We start from the raw sequence: 15,919 nt of genomic DNA, 5'->3' as shown, positions 1-15,919 counted from the left end.
AAGACCTCGGACCCGAACCAGGCTTTAACCAAACTCTGCCAACCAACCAATCTGCGAGAGTTTTGTTAATAAAGTATGGAATAAAATGTATATAAGCAGTTTTTGGGAACAGAAATACCAAAATAAAGGGAGCCAAGCAGAGTTCGAACACGCGACCTTTAACTCGCGCTAAACCACTGCTGACCAAGTATTCAGGCCGTCAGTTCTGTTTAGAATTGATAGCAAATTTATTTAAAGAAGTTAACCAAATATTGAAGTTATAAAAGAGGAGAACTTAGGGCCTGATTGATTACCCATGACCTAACTTCCTCCCCTTTCTCTCACGCACGGCGGGTCGACGCTCCTCTTCTCGGGCGAAGACGCAGCAAGGAGTTGGGGCTTCTCCGGCGGCCGGCCAAAGAGGATTTCCGCGAGCTCTTCTCGGACTCGAGTCCCTCTCATCAAGGAGAGCTCGTGGGTGCAAGGAAGAGCTGGGATCTCGAGCTCGCCGAAACCCTAGAAGTTATTCCGGTTGTGAATCAAAGAACAAGAGGTAAGTTGCTATTCACCTGCGGTAAGAGTTGTTCCGATTTTTGCTTTGCTTTCTTCTTGTTTTCTTGATTTTTACCGTGAAGAAAACTTGGTTTTTGTTGGCTGCCGTGAATCCTAAAGAAAGAAGAGACAAATTAGTTCAGTAAGCATGAAGAACGGATTTGAATTTAGGTTTTCAGTGACAATTTTTCCTTATTAGTAGCACTTTGGTTTCTCTTGTTTATTTACTGTGGTACTGATCAGAAGGATGATTGAGTTAGGAGTTTTACTGCCGTGAGCCTAAAGAAAGAAAGAGGATGATTAGTTTGGAATCTTGTTGTTGGGCAAGGTACAAGAGAGGGTTTAGTTTTGTTCTAAAGTTTGCAGGTTGATGTTGTAGCTTACTGCAGAATAGTATACTTTGTTAACAGAACATGAAGAACAACTGAGTTAGATTCTTTAGTTTTATGATTTAGCATGTTGTTAGACTTTCCTTTTGTTATTAGTTAAGCATGTGTAGTTTCTTTATTACTAGAAGAGCATGAGCAGTGTTGAATTGTAATGTTTCTCCTTGCTATTAGAATAACATGAACAGACTTGGGTTTGGTTTATCTTGAAGCTTGCTGCCATAAGACCAGATTTAGTTGTTTAGATTTGGGAATGAGAGCATGTAACATCCTAGTACTTGATTTTCTTCTTTGCTGCCATGTGTAGGAATAGGCCTTTTAACGAGCATGCAGTAGAGTGGTTTTGTGCTGTTAGCATTTCCATTGCTTAGTTTGATATAGATCCTTCCTTATTAGTTTTATGCATGCAGTTTTCAAGTTTATGTAGCTCCAATGAGTAGGAACAACTATGTCAGTTCACGTTGCAGTTTTGGGTTTCCTTTGCATTATAACAAATCAGATCAGCTTTCATTTTAGCATGCTTAAAGATTTTAGAATTGTTTTCCTTTGTTTTAAATCTGTTGTAGCATGTTTGAAGAAGTTAGATATGCTTTCTTTTGATTTGTCTCTGATATAGTATGCTTTTAGAAGTCAGATTTTCTTTCCTTTGATTTAATTCTATTGTAGCATGCCTATATTCTTTTTAAGAGTTTAAGAAAAATATCAGAAAGATAAAGAAAAGAAAGAAAAAGGCCAAGGCCTTAAGTAGATCCCAAAGTCAAGACTTTAGTGATTTTGGCACACAAGGTGCTAAAGAAAATGCCGAGGCATTATATAGAAGTATTAAAAGATAACAAGTATTTTACTTTTATCAGTGGCACTGTGTTGGACTCTCTGTCCTTGGGTTGGGCTCCCATAGTCGTCCCTAGGTTTAGATAACCTAGTAATAACGGCTCGACCGACGGTCGACGGTCGACGACCATAGGGTCGCCAAATGGGCCGCCGAATGGGTCGGGTCGTTACAAAAGTAAAAGCACAGTTGCCGGGCCCAAGAGAAGTTGATTATTATTTTGAAGTATTATAAGTATAAGTTTTTGAACAAGTAAAACGAGTTTTACATAAACATAAAGTATTAAAGATTAAGTTAGAAGAAATGAAATAAGTTTCATATAGTTCTAAAATCAGCGAGTTTAGTTCTTTTTTCTACCATGTTTATCTAGTGGATGAGTAGTTTTCATGCTTACCTATTAGATGAGTAGCATGATTATCTATTAGAATTACATGAGTAGATTCCTTAGCTTTTCTTCGCTATTAGTTTGACATGAGCAGTTATGTTTATGCTTTATTTCTTTTTAGATCATATAGTTTCTAGTTCTTTTCGTATACATGCACATTCGTGATTTTGTGAGTTAGATAGCGCTTACTAAGCAAATTTTGCTTATAGACTGCACTTCCTCTTACTGCAGATACAGGAAAGGAAAAGATATAGAAAGGAAGGCGACAAGGAGGTGTTCGAAGGATGTGTGATGCCAGGACTATGGAAGCCTTGGAACTTAGTTTAAGAATTTATTAAGATTGCCATTTATTAAGAATGTATTAGAAGAGTCATTTTAGTCTTCCGCTGTTAGTTAATTGTATGTTTTTATTTTGTTTCCACTATTTATTACTTGCATGATTTGATTTTATTAAACTGCATGGTGATGTTATTCCTTTTGTGTGTTTGATATGTGTTCCAGCCGCCTGTGGCTGTGTATATTATGTTATGTATGTCAGTTTAAGGTCACCGGTACAGGGGAGACTGTCGAAATTTTCGGTAGGGTTTCCATGTGGTTTTTAATCACACCGGTTAAGTAGAGTTAGTGGTTAAGTAACTTTCACCCTTAGGTAGTAGTAGCTGTAAGAAGGGTGGTTGTTACAATGGGTAAACCAAAATAATTATTAAAATCACTAAACATCCACTGAACTTCTTTATTCATCAATCTATAAGGTATAACCCCTACATAGTCATCCTCAGACAAAAATTTAACATCAATTGAGCTCAAAAATTCAAGAACTAGGCAGAGGTAAGTCAGTGAATGAGCGTACATAATACAATTCCAGTCTAAGGAACTAATCATCCAATCTACGTCATCCCTAATTCCTAGCATATTCAAAGTAGTGGGGTCCATATATCTAGTGCATATAATTCTCCTAGCGACAAGGATATCATATCTAGCTTTATGTTCATGATTTCTAAAAATAATATTAAACTCATTTTCGTTACCTTCATCGCGTGCCACCCTTTCTCCTTTGCCTTTTAAAGAAGAAGCCTCCCCCTTGCCTTTGTCACCTCATGGCGCGTCTCCTTCGCCAGATCCACCGCCTCCTCGACGAAGTCTCTTCAAGATTTGTGACATGATGGGCAAGGTAAACTTTGAGGAATTTCTTGTAGGTGGAGATGGATCTTGAGGATGGAAAAGGAGGAGAAGGAAGAAAAATAGGGGAGTTGCTTCTCTCTTTCCGAATTTGTGGCCTGAAGAAGTGTTAGATCTAGATGTAGATCTTAGTAAAGATGAACTTTAGAGGTAGGGATTAGGGTTTGATGAGGTGTAGTGGGGAGGAGAAAACTTTTGGGAGAGAAGGAGATGGGAATTAGGACTTTTTACAGGGGTGGGAGGCGCACACGAGTAGGGGCACGGTCGTGTCTTATAGACACGGCCGGCTAGGTAAGGTTTCTGCACGGCCGTTCCAATTGGCACGACCTCCTCTTTTCTCCCCTCGGCCAAAATCGCACGGTCGTGCCGATTGGCACGGCCCGTGCCTCTTCCTCTCTGCCTTGATTGCACGGTCGTGCCAATTGGCACGGCCCGTGTCTCCTTCTTCACTGGTGGTCTCGCACGGCCGTGCCAATTGGCACAGCCCGTGTCCTCCTTTTCTCTGTACAGGGACACGGTCGTGCAAGGTTGCACGTCCAATGGCCTTTGCCCCCCTGTTGGCTTCGCACGGCCATGTGGGGTCACACGACCAACTCCCTTAAGCTCACGGTGACTCGCCTCTCGCCATTTTGGCTCCTCTGACGCCTCCACACCCATGTAATGCTCATGGCCAGCTCGTGGAGGCTATGCACATCCTAAAAACAAATACCTAAAAATAAAGAAATAATAACAGTACTCAACTGAACTTACTAGAGAAATAAAATGATAAACGGAATAATGAACTAAAATGAAAAACCGTTGGATTGCCTCCCAAGAATTGCTTGTTTTAGGTCTTTAGCTCGACCCCATTTTAGTTAGTGTGGACTAAACCCATGGAAGCACAGCTCTCCTCCTAGGGTTAATGCTCTAGTCTGCAACTTTAGTTTCGCTCGTGCAAGATAAATGTACTTCTTATTACTTGCTAGAGGGGATCTCTCTTGGAAACTTCATTCCTCAACTTTGTGTATGTTCATCTTGCTAGAATTTCCCTGAGAAGAGGGGTCATAGTTAGAAGAATAAGATAAATCAAATTCTAACCTTTCTTTGTCGATATCCAAGGATAACTTATGACTTTTCACATCAATGGGGGCTCCAGCGGTGGCAAGGAATGGTCTCCCAAGGATGATTGGTATCTTGGGATCCTCCTCTATATCCAGGATAATGAAATCTGTGGGAATGATGCATCCGCCTACTTCTACCAGCACGTCTTCCACTATTCTCATTGGATATCTACATGAATGGCCAGCTAATTGTAATGCCATAGTAGTCAGTTTAATGTTCTGGAGTCTTAGCTTCTTACATAATGAGTACGGAAGGCTAACATTGGCTCCCAAGTCGTAGAAAGTTTTCTGTATGAGTTCAGAACTAATTTTACAAGGTATGGAAAAACTCCCTAGATCCTGAAGTTTCGGTGGAATATTTGCCATAAGCAGAGCGCTGTAATTTTTCGTTAATGCTACGGTCTCGAAGTCGCCCTTCTGCCTCCTGTTAGATAAAATACCCTTTAAAAATTTTGCGAACTTCAGCATTTGGTGCAGTGCATCTATCAGAAGTACTTCTATGCAAATTTCCTTAATCTTCTTCAGGAATCAGTTGAACTCTTCATCCTTTTAGGATGTTATCAGTTTCTGAGAGAAAGGAATTGTCTGACTCAGTGGGGGAATTTGAAGAGTTCCTTCAACTTTCTTGGTGATCTCCTCTCTATCCCTGTTCTAGATCTGATTGGGCATTAGGGGAGAGGGCTCTTCCTCTGAGTCAAGTCCTTTTTGAGTAGTGATTTGGGGGTCTCCCAAAGTTTGTCCGCTCCTCAGCTCGATGCGGTTGCAGTATTCCACCAGGTTTATATTGGGCTTTCCTAGAAATGTTCCCTGTGCTCTTGAAAAAGACTGGGTTATCTGGGCTATCTGGTTGTCTTGCATCTTCTGATGTTTTCCAGAATTTTCCAATCATTGAGTCAATTGCTTGATCTCATTCTTCATCTCTTTTTGTGCTAAGAGAGCTTCTTCGAGTATCTTTTTGATTCTGGACAGTTGTAAAGGTTGGTGTTGTTGATAAGTCTGTTGTCCAGATGGGTAGCTCTGTTGCCCAAGTTGATAGCTTTGTTTTACTGGTCCTTGGTCCTGATTATTTCGGTACGAAAAATTTGGGTGGTTCCTCCATCCAGGGTTGAATGTGTTGGAGTATGGATTGTTTTGCTTTTGGTTGTAACTGACTATCGCATCGCATTGCTCAAGTTGGTTTATCTGTGCTTGTATTGGCCCTAGGGGGCAAGTAACTTGAGCGTGATCTATACTTCCGCAAGTTTCGCAAATACATACTATTGCATTGGCCGTGTTGTTTCCCATGGCCTCAAGCTTCTTGGTCAGAACGTGTAGCTTTGCAAACATGAGTGTGACTGCATCTACGTCAAATTTTCCTAACGCCTTTATTGGATTCCCTGAGAAAGAACCACCAGATCTTTCGGTTGCCCACTGATGGTGGTTCTGCACCACATTCTCTATGATCTCTTCAGCTTCATCAAGGCTCTTGTTCATTAATGCTCCTCCTGCTACAGAATCGAGGGATACCTTCGTTTGATAGTTGATTCCATTGTAGAATGTGTGTAGAACCAACCATTTCTCAAGGCCATGATGGGGGCACTGTCTCAGCTTACTTTTGAATCTGTCCCAGGCTTCAAATAATGATTCTGATTCTATCTGTTTGAAGCTTGCGATCAAATTCCTCATGTGGGCAGTTTTTCTTGGTGGGTAGAATTTGTCCAAAAATTTCTGCTCACACTGCTCCCAAGACGTTATGCTGTTTGCTGAAAGAGAATTTAGCCACTACTTGGCTCTGTCTTTCAGGAAAAATCCAAAAAGAAGTAACCTTACTGATTCTGGAGGGACCCCATTCACTTTTATAGTACCACAAATCTCGTAGAAAACTCTAAGTGATGATTTGGATCATCGTGCGGTCCTCCTCCAAATTGATTTTGTTGGACCATGTGGATTACTGCAGGCTTGATTTCAAAATTGTTAGCTTCGATTGGCGGTCGAGTGATGCTAGACCGAACCCTTCGTGCATAAGGTGTTGCGTAATCCTTCAATAGTTTGTCAACCATTTCTAAAGATTCTTGTATGGCTTAAAATGCGTTTTGTAAGTTTCTTCTTCTCAGGAAAGTCCTATCGATCTCTGGATCGAATGGTAGAAGTTGCCCTGAAAGATTATCTCTTCGCATGCAAGAACAGGATATGGAATATTTTGAGTGTAAAATTTAACAAAGTAAAGTAAAGAAAAGAGTTGGAATAATATTAGTTTTTTTTAGGCGTTTAATAAAAATGCAAAAAATAAAGAAAAACAAAGTCTAGTCTAATCTAATATGATTTTCACTAATGTTATAGAAGCAGTCCCCGGCAACGGTGCCAAAAACTTGTTACGATTCCACAAGTGCACGGATTCGTCGTCAGTAATAAAAATTATCGATCCCACGAGGATTGGTTATAAGCACTTACAATGGTTCACTTAGGATTAGCTAAACTACCGATGGCTGTAAATTATCTAAAGAAAAGAGATTGGGAAGCGGAAACGAGAACTAGTGAATAGAGAGTAATTAACTTGGTGTATGAAGAATTCTAGGAGTTCAGTTTCATTGTGGTGGTATTGATGTATCACGTTCTATCCTTTACTCATTGTCCATCAACATGCATTCGCCGGAAGCTAAAGCAAACATCCTTAAGCACTAAATAGAGAGGATCCCTGTAAAATCCTGTTACGATTAACCCCTGTCACTAGGGACCTCGGTAGATCACAAGAATGCAACTCAGATTGGTGTCATTATAGAATTAAGGGCTTGGTTTGGTCTCTTACTTCCTTGTGGAGAAGTTGCCTCTCCTTTCAAGGAAATACCCTAGATGTCCGTGAACGGGTTACCCCTATCACTAGGGCCCCTCGGGTATATGATCTAAGATACTCTCTCTACAAGGTTAGCAATTTCTACACTATCAATTAAAACGATATGGAAATCTAGCAACAATTCTCATGCATAGTAGTTGAAACAAAGCAAGCGAAATCATCCAATGAATAAAGACATAAATATGAGTCTTCCATCAAAACCAACCCACAACTACTCCCTAATCCTAGAACAAAGAATCTAGTCCATAGACACCAGAGAAAAACCCGAAGACATAATGTGATTAAGCATACAATCCTCAAACAAGAAGAGAGAAAGAGAAAGGATGCTTATCCAACGATGACGAGTGATCTTTGGATCCAATCCTTTGCTTCTAGAGTTGATGTGGTGATGAAGGATCACTGGACAGAGGTCCTGGACGGCGTGGAATAGCACTGATATGGGTTAGGTTTTGTGGGTCCCCGATAAGGAAAGGAAATGAGGTAATAAAACCAAAGAGATAGGCCGATATCGGCCGGGATGTACCTCGAAGGAGGTATGCTAATCCCGGCTGAAATATTCCCTAAAGGAGATAGGCTAATATCGGCCGGGATATACCTCAATAAGAGGTAAGTCTATATCGACCGAAATATGCTTCCCAGGAGGAAGATCTATATACCTCAAAGGAGATAGGCTAATATCAGTCGGGGCATACCTCAATAAGAGGTAAGTCTATATTGAACGAAATATGCTTCCCAGGGGAAAGATCTATACACCTCAAAGGAGGTAGGCCAAACATACCTCAATAAGAGGTAAGTCTATATCGACCGAAATATGCTTCCCAGGAGGAAGATCTTTATACCTCAGAGGAGGTAGGCTAATATCGACCGGGATATACCTCAATAAGAGGTAAGTCTATATCGACCGAAATATGCTTCCCAGGAGGAAGATCTATATACCTCAAAGGAGATAGGCTAATATCGGCCGGACATACCTCAATAAGAGGTTAGTCTATATCGACCGAAATATGCTTCCCAGAAGAAAGATCTATACACCTCAAAGGAGGTAAGCTAATATCGGCCGGGATATACCTCAATAAGAGGTAAGTCTATATCGACCGAAATATGCTTCCCAAGAGGAAGATCTATATACCTCAAAGGAGATAGGCTAATATCGGCCGGGACATACCTCAATAAGAGGTAAGTTGCTTCCCAGAAGGAAGATCTATACACCTCAAAGGAGGTAGGCTAATATCGGCCGGGACATACCTCAATTAGAGGTAAGTCTATATCGACCGAAATATGCTTCCCAGTAGAAAGATCTATATACCTCAGAGGAGGTAGGCTAATATCGGTCAGGAGATACTTCTGAAGCATGTAGAATAGTATCGATCGCGACACGTCCTAAGGTTAATATCAGCCAGGTCGAACAACACCTTGGAAAAATACCTGATAAAATATGGCCTATTGCTAGGTAGAATTGAATGGCGCGGACAGAAGTCTCATGAGGAAGAATAGAGATAAACATTTCAAATAGACTAATTAATGATAATATCTGCAATATGTGATCACATGATAGGTGTTAAATATCTCGGCGGGAAATGTGCTTTTAGATTATTTTGCAGGTGCTAAACGACAAAGGAGGTACTTCTGGGGTACAAGAAAGATTCCTTAAAAGTCATTTATTACAAGTACGCAGCTGACGTCATCTCATAACAAACTCTAACAAACCGGGGTCCACTTCATGACTACGGAGGTTATATGAAGTGGTATAAAAGGGGGAATCCTCTCCGTTGGCGAGGTAAGTTCACATCATTGCACACATTCATAACCCTAATTTCCAGCTACTGTTCATCCTCTTCTTCCTTCTTCCACACCGAGAGAGATCACAGACTTGAGCATCGGAGGGCCTAGCCAGGGATTCCCACCCCGATCTTAGGTCACTAACGATAGCGTTAGTTGGTCTCTTGTGCGCAGGAAGTCTTGGAAGCTTCGGATCTGGGTTTCTTCTCTTCAGATTTGGATTTTTTCTTCGTCATCGAGTCTTCGTGCGAAGAGGACTTTCGGTGACTCTATTTCTCCCGATCCGCTTTGGGTTTCTCGGATCGGTATTCTGCGAACATTATTCTTCATCAACGTGGTGGGTTTCCTCCTTCCGGATCTCCGTCGTGTCCAGCTTCTCAGACAGGATTAAATTTGGCGCCGTCTGTGGGAACTTCACCTGAATCTAAGACTACAGGATGGAAGAAGCCGGAAAATCAAACCTACTCACTTATCAGTCGTGAGGATTTGGATTTCCTCATCAATTCTCATGTTCAAAAAGCCTTACAACAGCAACAACAACAACTTCAAGCCCATACCGGGGCTACTCTACCAACAGCTCATAATCCAGCAATATCAACTACCAAGCATCGGAAAGGAAAGGAGCTGGAAGAAGAAGAACATGCGTATTTCCCTCCAACTGTTGTTTCTCCGACAAGACATCCACGAGCCTTTCTTCGCACTCCCATGGATCAAGGGGGCAAGAGACCCGTGTTCCAAGAGTCCTCTGGTGAAGCACCAGATAGAGAAAAACGTAAGATCAAAATGATAACTAGTGATAGCTCACCAGAAAAGGTCATCTCCCCATTCTCTCAATGTGTACTAGATGATCCACTTCCTAAGCGGTATCAAAATCTTCAAATTGGGGAATACACTGGAACAACAGATCCAGAAGATCATCTGTTGAAATTCGAGAACGTAGCATTATTACAATAATTCTCTGACGGGGTGAAGTGTCGGATGTTTCTCACTACCCTCGGAGGAGCTGCACAGCGCTGGTTCAAGAGATTGCCAGAGAAGTCTATTCGGAAATTTAAGGATTTCAAGAAAGTCTTTTTGTACCATTTCTCCAGCAACAAAAGATATCATAAGACTCCTTGGAGCCTGTTTTCAATTAAGCAAGCATCTAAAGAGTCCATCCGAGCATATATCAAAAGATTCAATCAGGTAGCTATTGATGTACCTAATGCTACCACTGAAATATTAATTAGCGCTTTCTCTCAAGGTTTAAATGATAATGATTTCTTTAAAGATTTAGTAAGGAATTCCCCTGTTAATTTTGATTCCTTGATTGAGCGTGCCACCGAGTTCATTAATGTAGAGGAAGCTCAAGCTGCTCGTAGAAAGGAGGGTGTTACCTCTTCTCCTACCCAAGTTAAGGAGAAAGCTCCGGCCCCTGTGCCTCCACCAAGAGGGCCTAGAATAACTCATCCACCCCATCGACAACCAGAGTATCGTCCACAAGCTGTACAACATGTGGAGATACAGTCAGAGGCACCAAGGAGATGGTGCACTTATCATAAAACTAGCAGTCATCATAATGAAGATTGTTTTATTTTAAGAAATAAACGAGCTAATAGGGAGCGGTATCAGAGGCAAAACTATTATCGACAGCAGTACCCCAGGCAGCAAAGTCCACTCAAACTGGAATATCGCCCGATCGAGCCTCGGCAGGAGGCAATACCAGTCCCGGCCGGTACCAGCCAAGTGTCGGAGAAAGCAATATCAATATGATTGCGGGCGGACCCACTGATGGGGATTCTAATAGAGCTAGAAAAGCACATGCCCGAAGACTGGAAATTCATGCCGTGGGATGTAGTATGGAACGAGCGGCCGATCCCGAAATAAGTTTTGGGCCCAGGGATCTCGAGGGGGTAGAAATACCCCATGATGATGCCCTGATCGTCAAAGTTGTGATAGTCAACTACGCCATTTCTCATACCTTCATAGACACAGGCAGTTCTGTCAATATTATATTCAAGAAGGCTTTCGATCAACTGCAAATCGATCCTAGTGAGCTTCAACAGATCGTTACTCCTCTATATGGATTCACAAGTAACGAAGTGCAACCGCTGGGTCAAATAAAGTTGGCCATATCTCTGGGAGAAGAGCCTCTGATGAGGACAAGAAGATCTTATTTCATGGTAATGGATGCTCCATCCTCTTATAACGTGATACTGGGTCGACCTGCCTTAAACGAGTTTAGGGCGGTCGTTTCTACTTTTTATCAGAAGATTAAATTTCCTGTGGAGGACCAAGTCGGGGAGGTGCGAGGAGATTAGAAGACAGCCCGAAAGTGTTATGTGGAAATAATTCGAACTGAAGCTAACACCGCTCGAAAGATTCAAAGAATGGAGGTTAATGCCATTCGAGAGAAGCAGCCCGTCCTGGTTTATGAAGAGAAGGAAGAAGTTCAAATCCAGGTCGGTCGGCCTGAAGCTACTACATATATTGCGGCTGATCTTGATCCTGCTCTGAAAGCCGAATTGGTGCAATGCTTGAAGAAGAATAATGATGTATTTGCCTGGACTCCCAAAGAAGTCTCGGGCGTTTCTCCTACAGTCATGGAGCATTCCTTGCATGTCTTCCCAGATGCCTGCCCGGTCATGCAGAGAAAAAGGAGTTTTAGTGCGGAACAAAACTAGATCATCAAAGAAGAAATAACTAAACTTATGGAAGCCGGTTACATCAGGGAAGTACAATTTCCAAGCTGGCTAGCTAATGTGGTGTTAGTCTCTAAGCCTGGAAACAAATGGCGAGTATGCATTGATTTTTGGGATCTCAACAGAGCTTGCCCGAAAGACTACTATCCGTTACCCAGGATCGATCAATTGGTAGACTCCACTGCGGGATGCGAATACATCTCTATGTTAGACGCTTATCAGGGCTATCATCAGGTTCCCTTAGCTAAAGAAGATCAAGAAAAGGTTAGTTTTATAACATCTGAAGGTACTTATTGTTATAATGTTATGCCTTTCGGACTAAAAAATGCAGGAGCAACCTATTAAAGGCTTATGAGTAGGGTCTTCCAAAAGCAGATTGGTAGAAATATGGAAGTATATGTTGATGACATCTTAATTAAGTCTCTTCAAGCTGCTGATCTATGCAGGGATGTAGAAGAAACCTGCAGGACATTGAGGCAATATGGGCTCAAATTAAATCTGAGCAAATGTTTATTCGACGCGAAAGGGGGGAAGTTCTTGAGATATATGGTGTCCGAATGAGGGATAGAGGCCAACCCGAGCAAGGTCAAGGCGATGCAGAACATGGAGCCACCACGCAACATAAGAGAAGCTCAGACACTGACAGGTCGGATTACAGCCTTGTCTAGATTCATTTCTAGGTCGGTCGATCGTAGCTTCCATTTCTTTAAAATACTTAGAAAGGCCAATAAATTTCAGTGGAATGAAGAATGTGATAAAGCTTTCCAAGAATTGAAAGATTACTTGTCTACTCTCCCTGTATTGGCTAAACCCATAGTAGGAGAAACTCTTTGGGTATATTTGTCGGCTAATGAAAATGTTGTGGGCTCTGTATTAGTCAGACAAGAAGGAAAGGAACAACAACCTGTATATTTTTTAGCCATTTATTAAAAGGAGCTGAGTGTAGATACACTACGCTAGAAAAATTAGCTTATGCCCTAGTATTGACTGCTCGAAGGTTGCGCCCATATTTCTTAGCACATGAGATTATTGTATTAACCAACAGTACTCTTGGACGGGTGTTACTCAACCCAGAGGCATCAGGTCGGCTGATTAAATGGACAACTGAACTTGGGGAATATGATATTCAATATCAACCTCGCTCGGCTATCAAGGCACAAGCTCTAGCAGACTTCATCATAGAAGTTCAGAGCCCTGAGGAAGAAAACATTTGGAAAGTTTATGTAGATGGCTCTTCAACTAGACAAGGCAGCGGAATTGGTGTTCTTCTTGTATCTCCAAGGGAAGATAGACTTCAACTTTCCATCAGATTGAATTACAGAGCTACCAACAATGAAGCAGAATATGAAGCCCTGATAGCAAGATTGTAGGCTGCTAGGTATATAGGGGCGGTTCGAGTCCTTATCTATTTTGATTCTCAGTTAGCAGCTCAACAACTATCAGGTAATTTTGAAATTAATAATGACAGACTTAAGTTATATGCTGAAGCGTTTGATAAGTTGAAATCCCAGTTTCAAAAAGTGAATATACAAAAAGTTCCTTGATCTGAGAATCAGGTAGCAGATGAATTAGGTAAACTGGCTTCTGCTATAGTGCCATGGAGCCTAGATCGGCCCGTAGAACAAACTCTATTAATATCCTGTATCGAAAGACAGGCTGAAGCAAAAATTCAAGGTGACTGGAGGGCTCAAATTATATTGTATTTACAGCAAGGTATTCTTCCCAGTAATCCAGAACAAGCAAGGGTATTTAAGAAGAGTGCTGCTCAGTACACTATGGTAGGAGAGTAGTTATATAAAAGAGCTTTTTCTAGGCCTTTGCTAAAATGTATTGGCACAGAAGATATATAGTTTATTTTACAAGAAGTCCATCAAGGTTCATGTGGTAGTCATATAGGAGGGAGATCTTTGGCTCGCAAAATTCTGCTAGTAGGATATTTCTGGCCTACTCTACATGAAATGCTAACAAGTTGGTAAGAACTTGTATTTCTTGTCAAAAACATCAAAATATCTCACATCATCCGACACAGTTATTGAGAACCTCTATAGTTGCATGTCCCTTTGATCAATGGGGCATGGACATAGTAGGTCCATTTCCTATGGCAGCTGCACAGAGAAGGTTTTTACTGGTAGCGGTGGATTATTTTTCTAAATGGGTGGAGGCGGAACCACTTGCTCGAATTACTGAAGATGCAGTTATTAAATTTTTATGGAAAAATATAATCTGTAGATTTGGCATTCCTCATAAATTAGTCTCTGATAATGGAAGACAATTCCAAGGGGATAGGATCTTTGACTGGTGCAACAGTTACGACATTACTCAGGCCTTCACCTCGGTAGCTTATTCGCAAAGTAATGGTCAAGCAGAAGTAACCAATAGGGAAATCATAAGAGGTTTAAAGACCAAACTGGATCATGTCGGAGGTAGCTGGGTAGATGAATTACCCAGAGTTCTCTGGGCATATCGTACTACGCCTCGAGAGGTTACAGGAATCACTCCCTTTCAATTAGTTTATGGAGGAGAAGCAATAATTCCCATCGAGGTGGGAGTAGAATCTGACAGAAGACAATTATATGATGGGGGCAATGAAGGTCGACGACTCATGGAGCTAGACTTGATAGAGGAGATTAGAGATAAAGCTGCTACTCGTTTGGCATCATATCGACAACGGATGAGACAAAACTATAACAAAAGAGTCATCCCCAAATTTTTCCAAGTAGAAGACTTGGTATGGAAGCGAATTAAACCTGTAGGAGATGTCAGTAAGTTGGCACCACAGTGGGGAGGACCTTACAAAGTGATAGAAAAACTCACATCAGGTTCATATTATCTCCAAGATACTGAAGGAAGAATTTTAGAACATCCCTGGAGTGCAAATCACTTGCAGCCTTATCGAACCTAACTACATCATACTATTCAAGAATGTGTCTGGAGGAACAAATCACAATTATTTGAAGTCCTCGATGACTGAGGACAAGTATATCTACAGTTTATGTACTCTACTTCTTTTAATAAAAGTCAAGCAAGACAAATACCACCACAGAAATAAGTATGGTTCATACAGATTGATAAATATCGAGAGGACTTTCATTATCTATTTCGAGCAATTTACAGGGGAGGAACCCTAAAGGCCTATTCAGCTCCCCTCAAGAACCCAGAAACTTTAAAAACTGTCACAAGGTTAGTACAAACCTCATATTTTTACATAGAATGCAGTCGATCGGGAAATCCCATGAAGTAACTCGGACGGGTCTTCATGGGAGGAACCGGAGACTTTAAACCATCACAGAACATAGTCGATCGGGAAATCTCATGAAGTAACTCGGACGGGTCTTCATGGGAGGAACCGGAGACTTTAAGCCATCACAGAACATAGTCGATCGGGAAATCTCATGAAGTAACTTGGACGGGTCTTCATGGGAGGAACCGGAGACTTTAAACCATCACAGAACATAGTCGATCGGGAAATCTCATGAAGTAACTCGGACGGGTCTTCATGGGAGGAACCGGAGACTTTAAGCCATCACAGAACATAGTCGATCGGGAAATCTCATGAAGTAACTCGGACGGGTCTTCATGGGAGGAACCGGAGACTTTAAGCCATCACAGAACATAGTCGATCGGGAAATCTCATGAAGTAACTTGGACGGGTCTTCATGGGAGGAACCGGAGACTTTAAACCATCACAGAACTGTAATGCCCGCCCTTCCAGGTAGCACTAAGGCCACCCCAGAGGGACGGACGTCACTAAAACATAGACATCAATTATACTAATGCATATGGATTCATGGCAGCGGAAGACATATATAATTAATTGTTTTTTTTTTCATATCATAACATATACCATATGCATCTAGTTCTCTTAACATGGGATGTGAAGTCAAACGTACCAACATAACATGAGTAGGATATCATACTAGCTGAACATTATCATAAGCATAGGTCCAACATTGTTCACATGCGTAACTTAGATAATTCAAAAACTTAAATAGATCTATCCACCAGCATTTCCACACACATCCTCATTGCCTTTCCTGCTCTGCTCCCCTTAAACAATCCATTCCTTGCCTTTATCTGTAGTACAAGGAAAACGTGTAGCTATAAGCCAAAGGCTTAGTGAGATCCTTGCCTACCCATAAATCCGAAAAACACATAACATAACATAACATGTAGAAACCATAGCATAGCATAACATAGCATGGAGAATCATAACATAGAA

General features: G+C 41.4%; 1 non-coding gene across 1 annotated transcript; it reads left to right on the top strand.

The window, feature by feature from the left end:
- The first annotated feature begins 5,971 nt into the window (after positions 1–5,971).
- Positions 5,972–6,077, top strand: LOC122028356. Its single transcript, XR_006124753.1, has one exon. It is a non-coding gene; the product is annotated as a small nucleolar RNA R71 (small nucleolar RNA).
- Positions 6,078–15,919: the final 9,842 nt, after the last annotated feature.

This window comes from Zingiber officinale, chromosome 10A, assembly GCF_018446385.1.
Source record: "Zingiber officinale cultivar Zhangliang chromosome 10A, Zo_v1.1, whole genome shotgun sequence".
Lineage (NCBI taxonomy): Eukaryota > Viridiplantae > Streptophyta > Magnoliopsida > Zingiberales > Zingiberaceae > Zingiber > Zingiber officinale.
This window is presented reverse-complemented; position numbering and strand designations above follow the sequence as displayed.